This window comes from Teleopsis dalmanni, chromosome 1 (assembly GCF_002237135.1).
Source record: "Teleopsis dalmanni isolate 2A chromosome 1, ASM223713v2, whole genome shotgun sequence".
Lineage (NCBI taxonomy): Eukaryota > Metazoa > Arthropoda > Insecta > Diptera > Diopsidae > Teleopsis > Teleopsis dalmanni.
In genome coordinates this window covers 129,068,230-129,081,826 of record NC_051846.1, presented here as the reverse complement: position 1 = coordinate 129,081,826, position 13,597 = coordinate 129,068,230, and the positions used below count along the sequence as shown (strand labels likewise).

Genomic DNA, 13,597 nt, shown 5'->3' with positions numbered 1-13,597 from the left:
GTGAGTAAATAAGTATGCTGATATTTATTGTAACTTTATTGCATTCTTGCAATATGAGCCCCTACCGTCCGTTTGACGATAGTGTTTGGGCTGGCGTGTGAAGACGCCAATTCAGCAAATTCTCACAGTATGCTAATGCACACTGCTCCTCCAAATATGAACTTTGTAAAAACATATTTTCAATCAATAAAGCAAGTCTAAAAAGAGAACACGGTTTTTAAATTACTACAATATATATATATATATATATATGTATTTTCACTGACGTATGGATGATTAAATAGATTATGTAGAGCAGAGTTGTAATAAAACACTCGAGTCATTAAAACCAGCTAAAATGATTTATGAAATGAACAATGTACAATTTTACTATGAAAGCATGTTAATGCTTGTTATGTAAATGTAATAATAATGTTATATTACGCTAAAGAAATGTTTTAATTATAAGCATATGAATATTTTAATTATGTTTATTCAATATGAGAAAGTACAAAATTCTTAACTATTTACTTACCGCGACAAGGAAAATTTTTTTATAAGAACTCATCAAGTGCAAGCCAGCCGCCACCTACACGAACCATAACTGTGCTACGCAATATTCGCAATATTCGTAATTTTTGAGAGTCGAGTCGCCAAACTGTTTTATACAAAAATAATATTGTTTTAAATAGAAGATGGAGTATTAAGCTTTAAGATCCGATAATTAGTATTTTACGAACCCTATATTTCCCTTCGCCAACTTGAAATACGCGAAATTTTTGTCGACATGTGCAAAGGATAACAAGGCGTTTAACTTCATCATGTATTTTATCTGAATCAGTTGCTGGTTTGCGTTCTTGCCAATCGGGTCTCCACCATTACGATCGAAAAGATCTGCCACTGCACCCATTTCCATTCGAGAAGTGTCAAATTCTTTAAAAAATAAATAACAGGTATTCTACATTATTTAGTTATTCTACATTATATAAATACTCGTACTTATTTTTCCATATATGAATTCGGCACGTGGTATTAAACCATTATTATCCTTATTCATTTTTCTAAACAAATCAGTTAAATGTGATTTTTTGTGATTCATATATGTATGTACATACCATATGTATATATGAATATTTCAGGAAAAATATTTTAGGAAAAATATACAAAAACAAAGCCATGCATCATTTTCAGAAATATTGCCTCACATACTCTTTCATACAAAATCATTTAGAGTAGAATAAATAAAATGAAGAATATAAGAACAATTTAGTATTGATTATTTTTTTGTTACTAGCAAAAATTTGTTAAATTTGTAGTAACTATTTCTTTTGTTGACGTGTATAAACAAATTTAAGGAAAATATTGCACACGCATTTTTTATGTTATGCAGTTATGTTTATTAAATTTCACTGCAATGCGAACAACAATTAGAAATTTGTTTTGTTAAATTTTTTTGTCACTCTGCTTGCGGGACTTTGTTTAAATCACAAGATTATTGATGTAAATAAAGTCCCGTAATTTCATGGTCAATATTGTTAAAAAAATCAAAGTCGTCATGTAAAATACATACATACATATATTTTATTTAATAAATTTTTTAGTCAAAATCCATATTCTTTAATAGATGACCCTATTACAGTGGACGTCCAATATAACGAATTTTATGTTGCACCCCTTGTTCGTTATATCGAAAAATTCGTAATATCGAATGCTATACATTTACCTACCAATATGGTTATTTTTAGGAGATTTCATATATTTGAGTTCATGAATTAACTTATAAACACGTACGAGTATATATTTATTTAAAAGTATTTTTTATTCGGTTGTTACAAAAATTATTTATAAGAAAGGACGCATTCAATCATAGTGTAGAGTAAAAAAATCATTAATTTTTGTTTGTTTTTTACTACACTCAAGACTTTTCTGAACAGCTTTTTAAAAACTAAAATTTAATTCACAACGATTTAAACGTCCGGCTTTGTCAAAATTAATTTTTAAATGATATTTTCAAACAAATACATATTAAATATAAACACCTTAATATGTACATATGTATGTCTGGATAGTATTTCGTATATGATAAACTGAATTTGTGAACAACAGATCAGTGGCGCCTGCATATATGCATTTTGCCATATATAGGCATTTTTCTCAGAAAAAAAAAAAAAAACGGACAATTACATGCATATTCTAAGCTGAATAATGCTAGTTTTATAGTAAAATTATATTCAAAAGCATAATTTGTGTAAAACAAAAACGAATAAGAAACAAAAAATTTTTTGTTCGTAATATGGAGCAGAATTTTTTTTTTCGTTCGTTATATAGAACAATCAATGTAAATATTTTGGGTGTTCGTTATATCGAAAATTCGTAATATCGAGCGTTCGTTATACTGGACGACCACTGTACCTTCAAATTTTGTTAATAATTGCAATAATGATGAAATGAAATTTGTTAAAAAATTCAGCTTCAGTTTCAGTTTGAAGGATATATGCATGTATGTTTGACTAATAAAAAATATTGAATACTGATGATGGGTATAAATTACATATGTAAATAATATTGTTCAGTCTTCAATTAATTTCTACCGATATTAGTTTATTTAATAATACTTAGATGACACATCATTACTTTGCACACATCATTACTTTTGATTTCAGTTATTATTTAACGTGCTAATATTCTACATTAGCGGTTTTACAAATAAAGTAAATATAACAAATACAACTTTTGTTTTACATACATATGTATTTACATAAATAAGGTATAAAAACATTACACAAATAAATAATATAAAAACACAATAAACATATAAAACATACATTAAAATATTATGTATTCAATAATTATTTAAAAACACAATAAACATATAAAAGAAATAATAATAATATATTATTAATAAAATCCATCTTATTTAATGGATGACCCTGTGCGCTTCAAATCATGTTTGGTTTTGGTTTTTTCGTCTATGACTACAACCGTACGCATGTTGTAACTGTAAACAGGACAAGACCCAGTAGAAAACGGATCGATCCGTCATCGAAGACGTCTTCAAGACATGGATACATACATGAAGACCGATCGATCCAAATGTATGACGGTCTTCGAAGACACTTTCATACAAATTAGCCAAATGTCTTCAATGAATTTTTGCGTACATGTCTCGAAGACCGTCTCGAAGACCATGTCTTGCATAACGGACGCATTCGACAGAAAGTTGTGCGCTCTTAGTGCAGTGCTCATATAATTTTTTCACCCTTTTTTTATTTCTACTCTTTTATTGCGCTCTTTAAATTTTAAATGAATTTCAATTTTCTCTTTAAATAAGTAGAAAGAAATTGTTGTATTTTGTACTTTTATTTATTTTATATAATAATTTCTTAAATTACATTCAAAATTAAAAGTTTTAAAAATAAATTATAAATTTTATTATAAATTATTATAAATTTTATTAAGATATTAATAATAAACTAGTAAAAACTAGTAAACATAATGAAAATTAATTTAAATAATTAACTTAATATAACTTAGCATATCTAAAATTAACTAAAACTAATATAAAATAATTTATAGCATTTCGCTATCATCTATTGTTGAAGTTTTATATGTTTTCAAAAGCGTTGAAAAGGATTTTGGTACAATTAAACCTTCTGATCTTAAGAGTTCTAAAATATCATTACCACAACGCCTGTTAATCCTGTGTTTTTTAAATATAACAGCTAATTTTTCACAAGCGTTTCTAGTTTTTTTATTTTCAACATCCTTTGTTTCGTTTCTTAAATAACTTTCACTGGAGTCTTCAATATTATTATCAATATATTTTCCAGGAACTAAGTCACTATTTAATTTGTTTTGATTTAATTTCTTTTTTTTTAATATTTCATAGTTTAATGATTTTGTTTCTTTATTTATTTTGATTTTTTTAATATTTATTTCACTACACTTCAAAATTATTGCGTCACTTCATTTATAAAACATAGCGTCATCTGAGGCAAAATTCAAATACGTTGTTATGAACACTAAAAATGAGAGAGAAAGCAAAGAAGGAGTATTTACATTCATGTTTTGAGCAATTGTTTTGCAAATTTACTTGAAAATGCGGACGCGGTATCAAAGACCGTCTTGAAGACAATGTCTTCGAAGACCACTTTTTCTACTGGGGAGAGGGAAGCAAGGGCTCAAGTAGGCAACTAACACGACGCCAATAATTAAATGCTTGAAAAATAAGAAGTAATAATTTCAAAGAATTTATGCACTGCATGTGCAGAAAAGCAATCAAATATTTTGTGAAAAATATACAAAAACAAAACCATGCATCATCTTCAGAAATATTGCCTCACATACTCTTTCATACAAAATCTTTTAGAGTGTGCAATAAGAATGAGGAATAGAAGATGTTTGGTGCCATTTCTCCGTCCGCTCATCACAATTATGTTTTTTTTCCGCTATGACTCCATTCGTAGGCACACTACCCAGTAGCAGAAATAAGGAGTAAAAAGGTCTTTTTAAAGGCCTTTTTCTGCAGTAAGTAGTACCTACACACTTGTATTTTTTACTATTTCTTTTTTGTTCTGGATGAGCCAATATCGGAGGCCTTACACACTCGCTGTGTAGAAAAGGCCTTTAAAAAGCACAGCAACACAAATTCTGAGGAAGGCCTTACACACTCGCTACGTAGAAAAGGCCTTTATAAAGCACTGCAACACAAATTCTGAGGAAGGCCTTACACACTCGCTGCGTAGAAAAGGCCTTTATAAAGCACTGCAACACAAATTCTGAGGAAGGCCTTACACACTCGCTGCGTAGAAAAGGCCGCCAAAAGATTTTAAAAAATGCATGTATTTGTAATTAATTATATTTAATAAAATTCCAATATCTTTTATATTATAATAAAATTTATTTAAATTTAAATTATTAACATGATTATAACATGATTATATCTATATAACTATACCTAAAATTTATTTAAACTTAAATTAACATTATTATAAATTAAATAATATATACATTTTTTAAACTAATAACACTATAAAACTATCTATAACTATACCTAAAATTTATTTAAGCTTAAATTAACATTATTAAACTAATAATACTGTAAAACTATTTATAACTATATCTAGTTAATCCCTTTTGTTGTTTTTTTTGGTGTAAGCCTCTCTATAATATCGCTTTTTTGGAACCTTGAGACCCTTTTTTATGTCAGTCCTATAATTTTCTTCACTTAGGACTTCAGTATCTGCAGCTTCTGTAACATAATGCAATATTAGACAATGTATATGTTGTTTAATTTTAACAGAAATACTAACTGAAAAAAATATGCACTAATGACAACTTTAAATATAATTCCATACAGGTATAAAAGTATACTTACAATTGTTTTGTTACAATTTTTACGTACAATTTTCCACTGTTTTGCACTATTATTTAATATTTATGGTTCAGTTGTCTTTTCGTTTATTTTAATTAGTTTATTTAATTATTTTTAATATAAGTTTATATATTTTTATTACTTTTATTAAGCACTATTTACAAATTATTTCACTCGCGATCAGCATATTTTCGAATTCACGAACGGACTAATTTTGTTAGAATTTCATAACTTGCAATAATTTAACTTAACAAAGAGACAGTAGTCTAGACTACAACGAAATAAAGCAAAGGTAAGCCAAAACGAAAAAAAAACAGATATACTTAAAAACAAAACATGCAAATATGATTTGAACACCGCTTGCGTGTACGCAATGCCCATCAACTCCTTTAGTGACGCCTTCTTAGTAAAGGCCTTTTTAAAGTCCTTTAACAAAAGGCATGTGAATTTCTATACACCTTCTGATGGAGTGCTTTTAAAAGGCCTTTTTTTAACAAGGCCTTGAGTATTCTGCTGCTGGGTAATAACTGTGTATGTGTGTATGGGTGCGCATTAATATGATATACATATGTCATGTTCTCTTTAAAATATTTGTACAAAACCTATTGTGTTGGTAATCAAAGGCAAATTGATTTGAAGTTTACAGGGTTATGCATTAAAATATGTGCAAGCGTTTTTATATTATGCAGTTATTTTTATTAAATTTCACTGCAATGCGAACAACAACTAGAGGTATGTTTTGTTGAATTTTTTTGTCATTATACTTGCGGGACTTTGTTTACATCAAATTATTATTAATGTAAATAAAGTCCCGTAATTTCATGTTCAATATTGTTGAAACAATCATGGTCGTCATGTAAAATACATACATACATATATTTAATTTAATAAATTTTTAAGTCAAAATCCATTTATTTTAATACATGACCCTGTTAACTTTAAATTTCGTATTGATTATTTTTTTGTTACTAGCAAAAATTTGTTAAATTTGTAATAACTATTTCTTTTGTTGGCCTGTATAAACAAATTTAAGGAAAATATTGCACACGCATATGTTATGTTATGTAGTTATTTTTATTAAATTTCACTGCAATGTGAACAACAATTAGAAATTTGTTTTCTTGAATTTTTTTGTCACTCTGTTTGCGGGACTTTGTTTACATCAAGAGATTATGGATGTAAATAAAGTCTCGTAATTTCATGGTCAATATTGTTAAAAAATCAAGGTCGTCATGTAAATTACATATTTTTAATTCAATCAATTTTAATTCAATCAAGTTGTTTACAGTTTTATTTTTACTGAATTCAAAAAATAATACATATTGAAAATTTGATCCTACAGGCGAAATATAAGTGGCAGTTCAACACCATCGGGCATGCAAATTATTGATTTATTTATTATAATTAATTAATTATAATTAGTATTTATAATTAGTAATATGTATATTTAGTTTTGTAAGTTGTTTGATTTTTCCCTGTTATATATATATATACTAGATAACCCGACAAACGCTGTTTTGCCTTATAAATTATTTCTAGTTTCTAGATAAATTCTAGTGTAGACAAAAAGTAACTTACTTATTATAAGTGTGTAAGTATGTGGTATATGCATGAAATAGGCATGGAGCGCTATGAACGAAAAGGATAATAAAAATAACAAACGCCAAACAATATTATTTTTAAGTTATTATAGTTTATTTATTAAATTATTAATTTAAAATCAATAGATTTTATGATACCAAGTTCCCTGGCAACAACTGTTGTATCTTCAAATTTAAATTGTCTTGGATTGACTGTAAATAATAATAATGATAATGGGCCAGTAACATTAACCAACAACAGTCGAAGATAAAAGTACTCAGTGTGTCTTGGATTAACTATAAATAAGCGTTTGATTTAAATAAATTGAGACATGCATCAACTGGTGAAACTTGCTTGCGGGGCATCCATTTTTTTGTTTAAGGCCATGTGAAATAGCGTGGTACTTGTGAATAGAGTAATGTTTTTGCAAAGGCACCAAAATCATCCGTACTATTAAACAATTCAAAAAATGCAGTGAGTGCAGATTTAGGGTGATTTGTACCACGATCAATCACTGTCTCGTTCGTGAAAAATACACGCTGACCATTTTCAAGATGGACGGCTACCTGAACAGCTGCTGGATCCCGTTCATGAATTAGAAAGCCGAAGATACGCCAAGCAGCTTCATTGGAGGTGATGTACCGACCAATTTGGTAGAGCGTAATTTCACCGTTTTTGTTCATTGGAGGAGCATTTACATTAGTATTTTCTACTCTAAACACAGCCATACCACCGCCTTTATGGACATACTTATATATTTGATGCTCTTCACAGAACTGCAAAACTCAACATTAATATAAGCATTGTATGTCTTGCTTAGCAGAGGCGAATACGTTACCACCCGCCATTGTCCCCCATTATCGGGATTTCTTCGACGATATATTGGATATCCGTCGGTATTTGTTATAGTATCATTAGTGAAATCTTTAGAAAAATTTTTAGTACATTTTCCATCTGCCATGCAAGCCGAAGACGAAGAACGAAGTCGATGTAAATGCTCGATGTACTTGTTGGCGTAGTTACATAAAATATTAAGAAAAAATTTTTCTTTTTCAAAAATATAAACAAAATTTATGTCAAAAAAATAAAAAATTTTTTGTTAAGCACTAAGGATATTTTTACTGGGTAGGGACTCCCTAATCACTTTAGCGGTATGAAAAATAGATAGTAGCCGATTCTCAGACCTACTGAATACGCATATAAAATTTGGTAAAAATCGGTAAAGCCGTTTCGGAGGAGTACGGTAACTAACATTGTGACATGGAAATTTTATTTATAAGACCGCAAACAGACATCGTTTGGCCTTGCGACTTATTGATGGTCTTTGCAAATGCCAATCTAATAGGAAATTGAACGCGTTTGAATTAAATTGGCATGTCTGTGAGAATCATTGGAATTCGTGGCAATAAAACTTTTTCGTTTCGGAACTTGCCATTCAAAATGGTGGCTTCGATAATGTTTTTCATCAATTTTTTAATTACCAATCGCGTATTATTGTATTATTGTATTGTATGTGTACATCTGGAAATACGCGGTCAATGAGAGCATTTTGGGAATTAACGATAGTGCAGAAATTAGGGGGCAGTTTTATGAATTCAGTATTTTCATAGACAACAACTTTTCATATCATAGCAAGTTTTCTTTTTCAAAAATATAAAAAAATTTATGTCAAAAAAATAAAAAAATTTTTGTTAAAGCAATAAAGATATTTTTACTGGATAGGGACACCCTAATCACTTTAGCGGTATGAAAAATAGATAGTAGCCGATTCTCAAACCTACTGAATACGCATATAAAATTTGGTAAAAATCGGTAAAGCCGTTTCGGAGGAGTACGGTAACTAACATTTTGACAATGTTAATTTTATATATAAGATACATTTGTATATATGTTTTCTTAAATTTAAACTATAATTTAGAAGAATAACAACTCCAAAATAAAATTTTTAATCATAATTACAAAAAAAAATCGTTATATCTTTATTATTGCTATTTTTTTTGGAAATAAATCACATAGTTAACATTGCACAGATAATTATTTATTAGTATGTTTTTATTTTACAGAAAGTATGATTCGTAACAATAATATAATTTGTTTATATGTATGTTCTTGCGACACATAACTTTCGTGATATAATTTAGTAGTTTTCGTGAGAAAATTATGTGCTAAGTTATAACTCTAAGTACAAGATTGTTACATGACACACTATGATTTATTTCAATATTTTTAATTTATTCATTTGATATAAATTATACTTCCTACTATAAATCAATGTATTTTACTTATTTAAAGTAATTTATTGATTGATTTATTGATTTTATATAACTAAAACCGATTAACTTTTTTATTTAATATTTCTGAACATGAACTCTCCACATCTATCATTCTCAAAACTAATAACTAATTGGCATTCAACATAATGATTTTAACACTTAAACAACTTATTGCAATTATTAACAAATAAGAAATAAAAACAACGATAACAAATAATATATAAAGTAATGAAGGCATGAGTAGATCATCCAGTATACCAGCTTTAACAGGTTTCGGCTTCAAATATAGATAAATTAAGAACATTAAAGTAACTATTATAAGATATTTATTTAAAATACTTAATTAAATTCTTTCTGAAACTCTAAATATAATATACAAATCATTTATGTTTATAATTAATATTAAATAATTAAAAGCCAGCAATCAAGGATTCCCATTAAAGTGCTATCATTCGATCATACATCGAATTCTTCACTTACAAGTTTACAGCATCGAAAAGTACTAATCAACCAAGCAGTTCAGGGTAAATCAAGTAAACGTATAACGTATTTAACCAAGTTGATCAATTTACAAAATTTTAATACGTTTGTTTTTATTTATTTATGAGTGAAGCTTATAATATTTTTTTTTAATTATTTACTTTTTATTCTCAAATTAAATATGAAATTTAGAGCTTAGTTTTAAAACGAATAAAAAATAATTTTAATAATACTAAATATTTATGCATGATAATTATTTGCTAAACAATTTTCCTGCTTGCCTTTTTTTATGATAATATCCGTTACTTACGATTATCTCTTGCAGTGAGGGATATAATCGTTATATAATGAATACTTCACAATTATAAGCTCTCTTTTTATGGACATTACAGGAATTTCAAGTTCTTAATAACAAAAAAGTAAAAGGTGAAAAAAAACCGAAATTACATATTGTATTTTAAACGAAATTACTTTATTTTTATTACTTTACGTTATTTACTTACTACAATGTTGACAGTTTTATTTTTACTGAATTCAAAAAATAATACATATTGAACATTTGATCCTACAGGCGAAATATAAGTGGCAGTTCAACACCATCAGGCATGCAAACCCCAAGAAAGAGTTCACCTGAGCCAACATTTAGTTCAACGATGCGCAGAACTTCTCGTGGTACTACACCAGTCGAAAAACGTGAACCATTCAGACTTTAGAGTATATTTCAAATGTTTGAATAATACCCCTTAAACGAGTCCCAGAGAACATCAAATTGGAATCGCACAAATACATACTTTAACATGCAATAACAAATATACAGTTTTGCAGTAATATAAAATAAACAAGAATAAGCAGTTATTTTTATTTTAAATTTTAAAAATATATGTATGTATTTTGAAGAGAAAGCTTCATATATTTACAAAAATATAGTCAGAAATACGAGTCTTGAACTGTATAAAATACGAAAATCGAAATTCAATAATCTTTATTCAAGTAACGTCCTAACATTCTGTAAATATTATATACATTTATAATTAAATGAAATATAAGTGTTTCTGTTATCATTGTATTTAATTAACAAAAAAACTCGAATCGAACCTTATGTTGTTGTATGAAGTTTTGAAATCGCCAGTTTAATTTGAAATGCAACTTCATATATAAATAATAAACAATAATAATAAAAATATTACGCATGTGAAATTCTTTAAAAATGTATATCAATTACACACGAAATAATATATAGTAAAATTTATGTACTAATAGTCATTATTATAACTTTTTATTAACTTACTTTTAGGATATACTAATTAATTTTTTGTTTATATTGTTTTTTACTTTTAATAATTTTTATACCATTATAAATATTGTAAATTACTAATACCAAATTACTAGGCAGTAATTTTGTAAAAACCTAATTAAACTAAAATAAATTTAATTGAAATTATTAACAAAAAATATTTTTATATGTATGTGTTTGTATTTATTTAAAAATAACAAGGATAATTATATTCAAAGATACCAACATAGATACTTAAGTTTTTATTTAAGTATTGATATTGAAACAAAATTTTTATTTTTTTTTTTACTTCAGAAAATATTTAAATACAATTAATGCGTTCAAAGATTTTCTTGTATACTATTACTATATTGACTAATCTATTGTAATAATCATCTCAAAAGCATAGATGGCTACTTTGTTTGATATAGAGACAGCATAAAAATTAATTAAAAGGATTAAATAGGTAGGCAGTCCCCGAAATACTCTATGTACACACAAATCACAAAATATTGGAACTCTGTTAGAAACATTTGACACTTAAAACTAATATTATATATGCTGTAAAAGATAATAGTGTCCTAAGTATACAACCTAACTGATGGAAAAAAAAATTTTAATTTTAAATAAAATCAGAATTTTTTTATTTTATTGAAATTGAGGTATAAGTGTAACTCAATGAGGTAGATGCTCAAACTAGGCATTTAACTATCTAAGAAGTAAGTACAACAGTACAACAGTACAGGGAACAATTGAGATACATATGTATGTAAATGTGAGATTGTAAATGTTTTCTGCTTTCCGACAAAATTACCTTTTATATGCTTTTTGGCTACGAACCTTAAGTTTTAAATTAATCAACATATGTACCTACATATGTATTTGCAACTGTAATGTTTTAAATTCCCGAACCAAGTTATAAATTGGTTACATTACGGTTAGATCATTTATATTTTATTGAGATTATGTTTTACTGTTATCTGTAGATGTATTTTATGTGTTGTCACTGCCTTTGTGCACTAGGACTGACAAAGTAATATTTTAACAAAAATAACAAAAAACACCATCCATTCTTAACTTAATATTCTAGCTCAACATTAAATATTTATAAAAAGGAACGACTGCTTTATGTTGCGTAAGTTAATTCAAGAAGAAATACATACATATGTATCTTTTTTGTCTTTAAATATACATATGTATATCGTGAAGTTCATACGATTATTAACAATAGAAGCATACAAGTAAGTGCAATGTAAATTCATAATAATATATGCTACAATTTTAATAAAATGAAAATGTATATGTATGTATGTGGTCGCCAAAGAATTATATTACTTATATGTTCATATTAAAGAATAAAATAAAACGTAAATTATATATGTATGTATTCATAGATAATAAAAAATGGTAAAGGTACTAAAAACTAAAAGCTGTTAGATTACACGTTTCTATTAAGTTATATGCAAAATAAGTCATTTATTAAATAGCAGAAAATGCATTTTCAAAACTTGTTATACATGAACTCAAAAAAAATTTTAATTTCAAATTTATTGATTGTTTTCTGGCAGTTTATTAAAATAAAAAATTTATTTATTTGTTAAATGACCATTTCCGTTTTAATATATATATGTATTTTCACTGACGTATGGATGATTAAATAGATTATGTAGAGCAGAGTTGTAATAAAACACTCGAGTCATTAAAACCAGCTAAAATGATTTATGAAATGAACAATGTACAATTTTACTATGAAAGCATGTTATGCTTGTTATGTAAATGTAATAATAATGTTATATTACGCTAAAGAAATGTTTTAATTATAAGCATATGAATATTTTAATTATGTTTATTCAATATGAGAAAGTACAAAATTCTTAACTATTTACTTACCGCGACAAGGAAAATTTTTTTATAAGAACTCATCAAGTGCAAGCCAGCCGCCACCTACACGAACCATAACTGTGCTACGCAATATTCGCAATATTCGTAATTTTTGAGAGTCGAGTCGCCAAACTGTTTTATACAAAAATAATATTGTTTTAAATAGAAGATGGAGTATTAAGCTTTAAGATCCGATAATTAGTATTTTACGAACCCTATATTTCCCTTTGCCAACTTGAAATACGCAAAATTTTTGTCGACATGTGCAAAGGATAACAAGGCGTTTAACTTCATCATGTATTTTATCTGAATCAGTTGCTGGTTTGCGTTCTTGCCAATCGGGTCTCCACCATTACGATCAAAAAGATCTGCCACTGCACCCATTTCCATTCGAGAAGTGTCAAATTCTTTAAAAAATAAATAATAGGTATTCTACATTATTTAGTTATTCTACATTATATAAATAATCGTACTTATTCCATATATGAATTCGGCACGTGGTATTAAACCATTATTATCCTTATTCATTTTTCTAAACAAATCAGTCAAACGTGATTTTTTGTGATTCATATATGTATGTACATACCATAAGTATATATGAATATTTCAGGAAAAATATTTTAGGAAATATTTTAGGAAAAATATACAAAAACAAAGCCATGCATCATTTTCAGAAATATTGCCTCACATACTCTTTCATACAAAATCATTTAGAGTAGAATAAATAAAATGAAGAATATAAGAACAATTTAGTAT

General features: G+C 27.2%; 1 long non-coding RNA gene across 2 annotated transcripts; it reads right to left on the bottom strand.

The window, feature by feature from the left end:
- Positions 1-259: 259 nt before the first annotated feature.
- Positions 260-13,262, bottom strand: LOC119668562. Of its 2 annotated transcripts, XR_005251509.1 has the most exons (6): positions 13,056-13,262; positions 12,851-12,973; positions 979-1,040; positions 720-912; positions 515-637; positions 260-332 (listed from the first exon to the last, which is right to left on the bottom strand). It is a non-coding gene; the product is annotated as an uncharacterized LOC119668562 (long non-coding RNA). The 2 variants fall into 2 exon arrangements; XR_005251508.1 differs by lacking the exon at positions 979-1,040.
- Between the last annotated feature and the right edge of the window lie 335 nt (positions 13,263-13,597).